The sequence below is a fragment of the Octopus sinensis genome, linkage group LG6 (genome assembly GCF_006345805.1).
Source record: "Octopus sinensis linkage group LG6, ASM634580v1, whole genome shotgun sequence".
Taxonomy (NCBI): domain Eukaryota; kingdom Metazoa; phylum Mollusca; class Cephalopoda; order Octopoda; family Octopodidae; genus Octopus; species Octopus sinensis.
In genome coordinates, this window is record NC_043002.1 from 33749740 (window position 1) to 33762417 (window position 12678).

The following is a 12678-nucleotide window of genomic DNA, read 5'->3' on the forward strand; positions in this document are numbered from 1 at the left end:
GTAAGAGAAAATTATTTACTGATAAAAAATTATGTTATTAAAATAAATTATCTGTAAACATACCTTTTAATTATTGCAGATAAATTTCCACTATGTGCTTTATAAATGTATTGTAATTTTCCCAGGAATTGTCACAATTCATACCATAATAATCCTTGTACATCGACAAGCACATATATCTCCACTGGATCCATATATATACTTCAGTTTCCATTTAATTCGTGCCTAGTATGATTCCACGTTGTTTGTACATATACTTAACATGGGATATACTAAATGAGACAAGTGGTTCACTGTTCCATGGGTATATCCCGGACTGGATAAACTTTTAAAGCTGGGTCACATATCTGTAAAAATAGTGGAACCTCCTTCAACATTCTCAATAATGACCGCTCCTAGTGTCTCTGCTTTTCAATCAGGAACAAGTTGCAGGTAACCCTTCTTTACCATGTTATCATATATTTCACATATCCTAAACTTCTTCACCACTCTTCCAACTTCACTTTTCCTCTTAAAAAGGCTTTCATCTATGGAAAAAGTCAACTGACGGTCTTCTCACTTTTTTGCATAATCCTGGACTTCATGTGTGAAATGCCAATGACAAGCTGCATGTCCATGAACAATATTAGCAGACAGACAGCTGTCCAGTAGTACAAATACTGCAGGGATATGTACCCAAAAATTATTGAAAGACAAGAAATTAGGGGGCCTGAATCATATAGTCCAAGTAGACAAAAGCTTTCATTTTACCAGGAAAAATGGAAGAGTAGTGAAGAAGCTTTGGATTCTTGGAATACATGATAACACAGGAAAAAAGGGTTATCTGCAACTTGTTCCTGACTAAAAAGCAGAGACGCTAGAAGTGGTCATTATTGGAAATATTGAAGCAGGTCCCACTATTTTTACGGATATGTGGTCCAGCTTTAAAAATTTATCCAGACTAGGATATACACATGGAACAGTGAAGCACTTGTCTCATTTTGTAGATCCTGTGTCTTGTTTGTGTACAAACAACATGGAATCATACTGAGCACAAATTAAACAGAAACTGAAGTACATACATGGTTCTAGTGGAGATATGCACTGGTCACATGTTGATGAGGCCATCTACATGGATCATTATGGCATGAAATGTGACAATGCCTGGGAGAATAACAATACATTTGTAAAACACATAGTGGGAATTTATCCACAATAAGTTAAGGGTATATTACAGATAATTCATTTAAATAACAATTTTCTGTTAGTAAATGATTCTCTCTTATGCGCACATATACGATTGTATAAAACTTCTTCAATTTTGATTTCGAAGTATTTAAAAAAATTATTAGGAAATTATAAAGAGAAACGACTGGCAGAATCAGGCTGTCTGTATATTAAAACCAAGAGTTAAAAAAAAAAAACAGAGAAAGTGGAAAGTTTGGGAATTAAGGGGGAGGGGCTTTAAGAAATTTTTTTTTTTTTTTTTTTTGCATAATCGTATTATAGGCGCAGGAGTGGCTGTGTGGTAAGTAGCTTGTTTACCAACCACATGGTTCCGGGTTCAGTCCCACTGCATGGCACCTTGGGCAAGTGTCTTCTACTATAGCCTCGGGCCGACCAAAGCCTTGTGAGTGGATTTGGGAGACGGAAACTGAAAGAAGCCTGTCGTATATATGTATATATATATGTATGTGTGTGTATGTGTTTGTGTGTCTGTGTTTGTCCCCCCTAGCATTGCTTGACAGCTGATGCTGGTGTGTTTATGTTCCCGTTACTTAGCGGTTCGGCAAAAGAGACCGATAGAATAAGTACTGGGCTTACAAAAGAATAAGTCCCTGGGTCGAGTTGTATGTAAATGTCATATCAGTGGCAGACAACATTTATTTATACATCCATAAGTATGGAGACAGTCGTTATTTCTAATGAAAACATTGCGTGAGAGAGGGTGAGAGAGATATCAATACTAAAACTTTCAGTACCGACATTAATAACATTGATTTGGTTGGGGCGTCTGCAAGAGAACTGCATTCTCAATATTGCCACCTGAGCTGTTAGGTACAGCTGCCAAACTACCCTCAAAATACAGCCGGCATTCCTACAGATGTGTACCCCACAGACTTCGTTTCCTCATAACTTCCAGAAAAATGGATATTTTAAAATAAAATTTTCTACAAATATGCTTAAATATGCTTCAGATGGTGTAGAGTCTCATTATATTGGAATTTATTGTGAAAAATGTTTCCAAGGGTGAGGTGAGGAGTTTCTAAAAATTCACATGAGACAGCTTTATTTCCTAACTTTCAGAAAAATGGGTAATTCTTTATGAAATTTTCTAGAAATACTTTTCAGGGTGTGTAAATTACGATTATATCGGAATTTCATGTGAAAAGTAAAACAGTGAACACACACGCATACATACTGACGCGCATCACAATTTTCTTCGAAATTTCAAGTTTCATTTTCTAGAAATATGTGACGTGAATCAGTATGAATGTATACGAGCCCGCCAAATGTTTTGTTTTGTTTTTTCATATTAAATTCCTATATAATTGTAATCTATACACTCTGAAAGGTATTTATAGAAAATTAGGTAATTTTCTGAAAGTTATATGTAAACAAAGCCGTCTCGAGTAAATTTCCCTAAACACCTCACCTGACCCTCGGAAACTTTTTTTTCACAATAAATTCCGATATAATGAGTATCTACATAATCTGAAGCATATTTGTAGAAAATTTCATTAAAAAATATCCATTTTTCTGATAGTTATCTGGAAACAAAGTTGGTGTGGTTCACATCTGGGCGGATGTAAATACGCACAGTGCACGTTATCGGCGTAACTGTAAACCTTACACTAAACACTGGGTGTGCGTATTTTTTTACCTTCGCTCACATCTGTAGGAATGTCATACAACCTAAAGTATTGACAGAACAGGGACACACGAGATAACGTAAACCTAATTATACTATCTCAATTTACGACGGCATAGTCACGGCTAGAGCGTCTATCATAAGCGAGTTGGATTAAACAATGATACTTTATATTAGACATGAGCAGTCTACTATTATTACTGTTGCTACCATTAAACATCACGACGCTGCACAACATGATGTAGCCCCAAAAATATCTGACTTACCAAGAATCACAGAATGAACGGGTTTCGGAAGAAAAATAACTTTTACGATTCCCGCGTTAATCAACCGGAAGCGATACAAGAGATATAACTCCACTTCAAGGGAGATAACTCTAAACATATATTGTTATATTCAACGCCATGGAAAGGGTTAAACGTGACCCTTTTCATATGGTTTTGTTTAATATATTTATTTCCATCGATATTATCCATAAAAGTGACAGCATAGATCACTGGAAAATGTAGAATTGCTTTTGACTAGTTTTCAGCGTGGAAGTCTACATTAATCGGACGTATTACATTAATTCATTGACCAAATATATTGTCTCTATGTTTAGGACATTCTGAAACTAGATTATAGATTTTTTTTTATAGTTCTAATCGTTTCCTGACCCTAAACCAGTTCAACGATGGCACACATTCCAGAACTTCCTTTGTTTTTTTTTTTATAACTTTACTCGAGTATAAAGCTACACCTGAGCACTGTACACAATTATTATTATTATTATTTACCACTTTTTGGCACCAAAAAATCGTATATTCCATCTGAACTTTCATTATACTTGACTAGGACTGTCAAATTTCTTCCAGCCTGTTGAAGATTTTCAAATTTTCACCAGATTATTTACAAATAATTTAGTTCCAAGTGGTTGTTAGTAATTGACTATAAAGTTCTCACCTCCTTTTCTGTTTAATTCAGACATAGTGTGACAAGATTGGACCGTTTGAATTACTGGTACAATCCATCTCAAAAGTTTTCAGACAGTGTCTTTCAACCCATTTTCATATATAAGACTTTGATCACCTGAAACTGTACTAAAAGACACTTGCCCAAGATGGCACATAATGGGATCAAACCTGAAGCCATGTGATTGGGAAATTAATTTCTTGACCATCCAGCTATGCTATGTCCACATAAATAAATACGATAATCAAAAGAGTAATGTAGGCAGCTATAACTGTTTTTGCAAAGTCCCCAGGATTTGTGGTCATAAAGAAAGAAATTATTCTTGGACCATAAACCTGGTAAATGCTGGCAATACATTAACTTAGCAAAGGTTCACAAAACCATTAAGTCTCCCACAGGCAACTGTTCTACATACATTCTAGACTGATACATATATTCCACATACATTCTAGACTGATAATATAGAACTAGTGGAAACTGTGAATATTTCACAGAATTAATGGTAAACCTGTTGGGTTATTTCTGAAAATCTTATCCAAAAAACCTGAAGGTATAGCCTGCATTGTGTGTCTGTATGGAAAGATAGTCACTCATCTGCTACTCATTGAAAAAAGTGAAAGAAACTGGAATACGATGATTAGTTTATGCACAATTTTATAGACTTAATACACAGCACTCATAAAATAAATATTCACTCTTATTTTTTCCATAAACAAAAACAAAATATCCTGTACATATGATACGACCTTTAGTTAAATTGCATATATCTTCCATGTAAACAAGCATGAATATTTCATGGAATTGCACTTATGCACATGCATTAAATGATAAGTGATATAAAAAACATAGTCCAATTTTTAAAAAATACACTTTTCACTACCCAACCATAATCACCACCTCCATCATATCTCTCTCCTTCTCCCTCCTCATTCTCTCTATGCTTTTCTTTAATCATACCATCAGAACATCACCCCTCTGCAAAAATTATATTTCTAACTCTCTCTATATCACTACCTTCAACTAACTTTTTAACCACATAATAAATACTACATTCACCCTACCACACATCATGGATGCTCTTTTTCTCCCTCTTTTTGTCTCACTCTTTGCCTTATCCTCTTTTTCTCTCCTCTCTTTCCCTTCAACTAATCACTTGATAGCATTACAATTACATTCCCTGCTTCTCTCTTTCTCCCTCTTTTCCTCTAATCATGTGAAAGCAGTACCAATGGGCTAGTTAACATAATGACAAGCAGAATTATTATAAGATGGGGTGACTGTTACACATATATGCAAATATATTTTAACTCAATTACATTGTCCCTGCTGTCAACCAAACCAAAGCAAATTGAAAAAGCAAACTGCAGGTACACAACATTTTGTTGTTTCAGTTATCATCAAATTCGATATGGGCATAGCACAATATATGAACATGTTGATTTGCCACAGCAGCAATTTTACTTTTTAAACTATTATGCTACCCATGGTAGCTAGCAGCACCATCTGTGGTATCAGATAAACATTTTGGGGGATCAATTCTAAGATGCCATATTTCAGTCAATAGGTCAAAAAGTCCCTGTCCTGTACCATCATTACTTGGCACAACTTAAAGTAGTCGCTCACAGATAACACTTTTAAGCACATACTGAATAATAATGCTAAACTGATCAATGGATGAATTATCTTTAGTTAAATCAACCTGAATAGAGTAATACATTGCTTGGGAAACTTCATGACTAATACTTTCTTGTATTCTTCATAATTTGGATTAACATATTAATAGTTGTTTTATGTAACAAGTCCACCATGGCCTTTACTTCAAGCCTTTCCTTGTTCCAATTGTTTGAGTCTTTGTCCAGACTTGTTTTGCACTGTAGAAACATGAGCTGCCATAATGGTGTTATATTTTGCCATCAACTTCACTGTAGCTAAAAAAATTGCCAGGATTCAGAACCTCATTATCCAGAATGTAAGCCAATTCATTTCTGTGACCTCAAAAAAGAAATACTTGCTTAACATCTTTTTGATGTCTATAATTCTCATGACAATACTCTTCTGCTTCAATTCAATACTTCTTTCCTTTTAATTAGTGATGCTGCCAAAAGATTTTCTATAATGCCATCATTAACCACACTGATATATTGCTGAGCATTTCTGATGGATGTTGTGATTTGTGTAAAGTCAAGCTCTGGCTAACACACCTGTAGTCACTAAAACCACATACAAAGAGTGATAGATTACAAATGTTGGGAGACTCAAAGGCTATGTAATACGAACAGTATAAGTACGTATTTTCTTTGTTATATGTTAGCCATTTTCTTGGGACTGAGCCATTCATAATTTTCCTCTCATACAGACAAGCATCAAATGGCAGATCACCAAGTGGCTGAAATGGATGTTCGGCAAAAAAACTCAGATTTGTTTGTGATGGATATTGGAAAATTCCAGTAGTTGACCTTTCATTTTCTTGTGTAGGTTCAGTTACAGGATGTGCTTCAGAAACCAAGTCATTTATGCCTGAATTAATATCTGATTCCCTGTCACTCACTTGTTGAAGCTAAGTACTCAGATGTTGCAACTACAAGCAGTACAGATACTGGATCAATGAAGCTAGAAATAGTACTGGGACTGGGTTGACTTGCAAAGGATGCACTCGTATTTCTCTCTACATTCAAAGTAATTCTTCCCAGTTCTTGCAACTCACATGTCGCTGCATCATCACCATGAGTATTGTTTCTTGCATCTTAATTATTTGTTGCAGAGCTGAACATTTGTGTGGATGGTGGTTGAGGTGTTATAAAATCTGTAACAGACTTGTACCACTTGGCTGATTCCTGCCTTTCTGCTTCTTGTCGCTCTTTGCATTTCACTGATCCAGATTTATGCTTTTTCTTTTTCCATGCTGTTAGGGGTAATATTCCTGATATTAAAATTCAAAACTTAATTAAAAATACCTCACATTGGAAAAAAGGAACATATATTATTTTCTACACATAAATACTAATACATTATTAGGATTACTAGGATAAATATACTTGGATTATATATTTTTAAAATATTTTAGTTAGTTTAAGCATGTTGGTTGAATGGTTGATATAACTTAAAACCAGATAAATAGTATTATTCACCCTCACAACCTCATATTATCATTTTTCATGTAGGAGATGAAAAAGAAATCTGGAACATTATCTCCTTAGATTTTTTTTTCTTCAAGAAGTGGTTTGACAATTGATTGATTGATTCTAGTTTCAGCTTATGAGCTGTGGCCATGCTGGGGCACTGCCATTAATATTTCTTAAAACTAAATATTTTAACCCTTTTGTGTCTGCATTATTTCTGATCTATATGCTTTTGATGTCTGAATTTGTAGGTGAGAAATGAAAATCAACATATTTATGCATCATGCAGTTAAGAAGAAATTATTGAGGTAGAGTTTTGGATCAGGAAGCCCACATAACTTTAATTTTCTCCATTTTGACAGGGATTTTTCCAGTTTTATTTTTCATGCAGGCCTTCGAGGTAATGTGTTGGTGGGGAACACTTTATGAAAAATTTTTAGAAAATTCATGATATTTTGTTCACTGATATTGGCCAATTTGTTTGTGAGGGATTTGCCTACTATTTGTTTGGCACTATGCACTTAAAAACCATGAGAGAAACCTTTTCATGTATGTGTGTGTGAGTGCCTTTAACTCCAGGGTCATTGCTCAGTCATGCATTGAAAACACAAATTTGAACTTCTTTCTATTTCTTTTTCTATCCACTCATACTTACACAGAAGCATACATACATACACTGTCACACACACATACAAGGATATGTCAATTATAATCTGCTTCTGGTTTTATTGCTTGCTGTGTGGAGGCTAATAAGTGCTAGGTTCAACCCAATGCTAGCCAAAGTCCCCTAAGAAAATGAACAGTGGAAATCATATTGAAGACATTATTTGTTAATATTCTGAATAAAATGTGGCTGAAAGTTTTACATGTCTTTCTTGAAAATATACATTCTGCCTGTGTCCAGACTTTAGGGACACCCTGTGTATTAAACACTGTCCCTTCTACCACTATAGCTGCCTACACCCTATCCTACATTTAACACTCCTCTTCTACCACTATTATAACTAGTCTACCAACTTAATCTATATTAAACAGTCACTTCTACATTTATTGTTGCTGTAGCAGCACCAGGTCAGTCCTCATCCAAAAGTATTTTTGCAGTGTCCTTCCCATCATTTTTTTCCCAAAATTATCAAATGTCTTTCCTTTTTGGAATAGTGTGTTATATGGAGACATGGCTGAAATTCCTAACAAGGCGAGTGACACTGACTACCAGAGACTTCTAAGTTCCATAATAAATTCAATTTCAATTATAACCTTTTACATGTTTCTCAAATTTTCTTCAGCAGATTTAGTGACCCACAACACTTCAACAAGACTGTTTATGCTTGTTAGTTGAATCTGTTGGAAATAATTGGAAGAGGAAAAAGTTCAAGCACCTTGTTAAAATAATGCTTTTTTTATAAATTTTTATGGTGTGTGTGTCCATTCAATTCATGCCATGTTCAATGGTGACTCGCTGCACATGAACTTTTTCCTCAACATAGTAGTAGGCAAATCCCTCACAAACTACACCCTATAGTTTTAAAAGTACATTATAATATAGTCTAGAGTACTCTATTACCACAAATATGATGAGGTAGAACAGTTTTGATCATAAGTGTGCTTAAGGAGAGCTGGCAACTCAGGATTTAACAACATCTAGTTCTAATTAAATTCCCTCTCATAAACACTGCAGTCTACATCACTTTATTTATTATTATTATTATTATTGATAGGCAGTGAGATGGCAGAATTGTTAGCACACCGGGCAAAATGATTAGTGGTATTTCACCTGTCTTTATGTTCCATGTTCAAATTCCACTGAGGTCAACTTTGCCTTTCATCCTTTTGGGGTCAATAAATTAAGTACCAGTCAAGTACTGGGATCAATGTGATCGACTTTCCTCCTCCCCCAAAATTTTGGGCCTTGTGCCTATAGTAGAAAATATTATTATTGATGATGATGTTGAGAGGAGGGGGGGCAAAGATTCATAGCAAGAAATATTGCCATGATGCACACAATATTTTTTTTATTTATGTACCCTTTTCAAGCCTAGCCAGGCTCATGGGCACAGTTTCCCGGTTTCTATGGCGTATGTGTTCCCCCCAGCTGGACAGGCGCCAGTCCATTGCAGCTTTACCCAAGAAACAGGAAGAAAGAGTGAGAGAAAGTTGGGGCAAAAGAGTACAACAAGGGTCGCCACCACCCCCTGTCAGAGCCTTGTGGAACTTTAGGTGTTTTCACTCAATTAACACACAACGCCCGGTCTGGGAATCGAAACTGCAATCCTCTTACCGCGAGTCTGCTGCCCTAACCACTGGGCCATTGTGCCTCCGATGCACACAATATGCTGAAACACAATAACTATGGTAACATGAATGTCTCAGTAACATTCTGGGGGTAGCAAGCATGAGGAAGGTGCAGAAAGACTGAGAAACCAGCAGTGTTAGGTGATGAACAAAGATGAGAAGGTGAACAATAAAATATTACTTCAAACACATCTACACAGGATAGAAAAGAAAAAAGAAGAAAAAAAGACAATAGAATATTTTATTATCATAATTGTCTTCTTAGGTTAACAGATAAATTACAATGTTTTTTTTTTCTTTCAACTCATTAAAATCAAATCAATAAATACAATCAATAAATAGTTAAAGAAATAGTTCAGAATGGCGAGGAAATGACAATAACAATAAGAAATAATGAAATCAAAGAAAAAATACATCCATGTGGCTGTTTAACTGTAGGAGAAAGCGGAGAATAGATGAGTAATGTGTGGTTAATTAACATTTTAAGTAAGAGAACATGTTAATTAAAACATAGGACATAGTGACAAGGAAATCAGTGCCCATGTTACAGGGGGAAATAACAGTGGATAGAATTATTAAAATGAAGGAAATAGAGGAGTTATTGTTTTGGGGAATAACAGACCTGAGCATATACATATATATAGCAACATGCACAACACATTATTAATGTGTGTGCGTATCTATATGTGTATGCACACACACATATATTATCATAGATGATTGTATCTTAACACATAAATATATACTTTCACAGATATTCATATACATACTTACATAAAAGCAAATATATGTATATGCATTTTAAGTTGTAGACGGCAGTTTTGCATTTGGGTAGCTAAAGTTTTGCATAGGATTGCATCTTTTCAAGGAGAGGGTCATTATGTCAGATCCTGTCTATAGATGAAGACAATGCTTGATAAAGCTGCTAGTTCATAGATATATACATATTTATACACACACACACATATATGGCAATGTACATACTAAATATTCATATGGTAGAGTCTCACATAAGTAACACAGTCTCCTGGGGTATTTCCCTGCCTTCCCTATTGTTGATAATCATAACCAGCATCACCGCTTTTGTTTTATATATCATCATCATTACCATTTAACAGCCATTTTTCCATGCTGGCATGGGTTAGATAATTCAACAGAAACTTGCAAACCAGAGGGCTGCACTGAATATCTGCTTTGACATGGTACTATCATTGTATCACTTCACAGATTGGAGATTATCTCTTAGTCTTACTAACTGAGCTGAATATGCTTCTTTGAGAAGGTCTAACGGCTTTTTTCAAAATGGGCTGTACTGCCCCTAGGGAAGAAGGGCAACGAAAAATTTTAAATGAACACTGGGAAGAAAGGTGGCAGGCAGGGTTATTGTTGATGTAGATGTATTTGTACAGTTTTTTTTTTGTTTTGTTTACAATTTAAATATTAACTTTTAAAATATATTTAAACATAATATTTAATAAACTGCTTGTTAATCACAATTGCATCAACAATAATATCAATAGACTTCAAAATGTGAATAAGTAAATAATCAAAACTGAATACATACCACCTCTGCATATAAGTTATGAATAATAAAATGAAGTATAGCCTAAAAGACATTCTCTCTCACTAAGCCCCGAAACTACTTTTCACTTTTACTCCTATTACCCCTTCCCTAAAATGCTCTCTTACCACCTGTAAAAAAAACAAAAAACTGTAAAGACCCCAAATGACCATAGGATGTACCTAGAAAGTTCCCCTCAGAGACACAAGTCTGGGTTAGGTTGTTTATGGAAGACCAGCAGTTACCCATGCATATCAACCTCCCTTTCCATGTCACTGATGTTATCCAAAGGAAAGGCAAAGGCTGATACAGTTTGGCACCAGTGATGCTGCAACTCACTTCTACAGCTGAGTGAACTAGAACAACTTGAAATAAAATGTCTTGCTCGAGAACACAATACAGAGCCTGGTTCCTGAATCAAACTCATTACCTCATGATTGTGAGCCCAATGCTTTAACCACTGAACCATGCACTTTCACAATATATATTAAGCTCTCCACCACCTCTCTCAATAAGAAGACCTGAGAAACTCCAATAACAACTGTCTTGGATCATGATGAGCTATCCAACCCTTGCTGGCATGGTAGGGAGACCGACCAACCCTACCAATGGGTCCTGTCACTCAATCCCTCTGACATAGCTCTTCCTTTGTCTTCACCACTTTCACCACTTAACCTCCTTCTTCTACTGAGGTATGGGCTGGACAATTCAACAGGACTGCATCAAGTTCCAGTGTCTGCTATGGCATGGTTTCTAAGGCTGGATGCCCTCACTAACACCAACCACTTTATAGAATTTACTGTACTGGGTGCACCAGCACTTACAATAATTTGTAACTAAAAGACAAAAAAAAAATAAACACTTCATGTAGCTAAAATTACTGGTGACTTCTTTGCTTTTAAATTTTAAACACCTTCAGATAGAGTTTTTGTCTCCTAATTGCAAAGATAATCAAAGTTAAGTGAAATTTTTTTCAACTCACTTGGCTTAGGCATGGCATGTGATCAAGAAGTTTGCTTTCCATCTATATGGCTTTGAGTTCAGTTCCACCACATAGCACCTTGGAAAAGAGTCTTCAAATACAGCCTTAAGCCAATGAAAGCCTTGTGAATAGATATAGTAGACAGAAACAGAAAGAAACCAGTAGTACATGTGTGTGTGTGTGTGTGTGTGTGTTGTGTGTGTGTGTGTGTGTGTCCTTGTCTTGACAGTGCTTCATAGCTGTAAACAAGTGTCACCACTACACAAGTAGTGCTGTTCATTTCTAACCATCCATGAAAATAATTCTGGTCATGGGTAATATAACCGGGTGAGGGCTGGTGACAGGACAGACATCTGGCCATAGAGAATCTATCACAATGATTTCCAGTTCACCCATGCTTGCATAGAAATCCAGACAATAAAGCAAAGCAATGATGGTATATTACAATGTGAGACAGCCAAACATGCATTTAGTACACAGAGTAAAATGTTAGTGTCTCTCTCTCTCTCTATGTATATGTATGTGTGTGTGTATATATATCATCATCATCATTTAGCGTCCGTTTTCCATGCTAGCATGGGTTGGACGGTTCTACTGGGGTCTGTGAAGCCAGAAGGCTTCATCAGGCCCAGTCAAATCTGGCAGTGTTTCTACGGCTGGATGCCCTTCCTAACGCCAACCACTCCGTGAGTGTAGTGGGTGCTTTTTACGTGCCACCCGCACTGGTGCCAGACAGAGCTGGCAAACGGCCACGAACGGATGGTGCTTTTTATGTGCCACCGGCACGAGGGCCAGGCGAGGCTGGCAACGGACACGAAACGGGGCGGTGCTGGCAACGGTCGCGAAACGGATCCATGGATGTGACAGGTTCATACATATACACTCACACACACACACACACAAATGTTGCTGATTCTGCAAG

The 12678-nt window shown here is 36.2% G+C and overlaps 1 protein-coding gene and 1 long non-coding RNA gene across 3 annotated transcripts in view; both read right to left on the reverse strand.

Annotated features, from left to right (window-relative positions):
• LOC115213133 (origin recognition complex subunit 4-like) overlaps positions 1–3220 on the reverse strand; it is a 44944-nt gene extending 41724 nt beyond the window's left edge. Inside the window, exon 1 of one of the 2 annotated variants that reach the window (XM_036503815.1) lies at positions 3118–3220. The gene's annotated coding sequence lies outside the window, so the exon portion shown is untranslated. The remainder of the gene's footprint in view (positions 1–3117) is intronic. The other variant, XM_029782063.2, reaches the window with a different exon arrangement.
• Positions 3221–9440: 6220 nt separating this feature from the next.
• LOC118763875 lies at positions 9441–12296 on the reverse strand. The gene is made up of 2 exons (XR_004999631.1): positions 11688–12296; positions 9441–11654 (listed from the first exon to the last, which is right to left on the reverse strand). It is a non-coding gene; the product is annotated as an uncharacterized LOC118763875 (long non-coding RNA).
• Between the last annotated feature and the right edge of the window lie 382 nt (positions 12297–12678).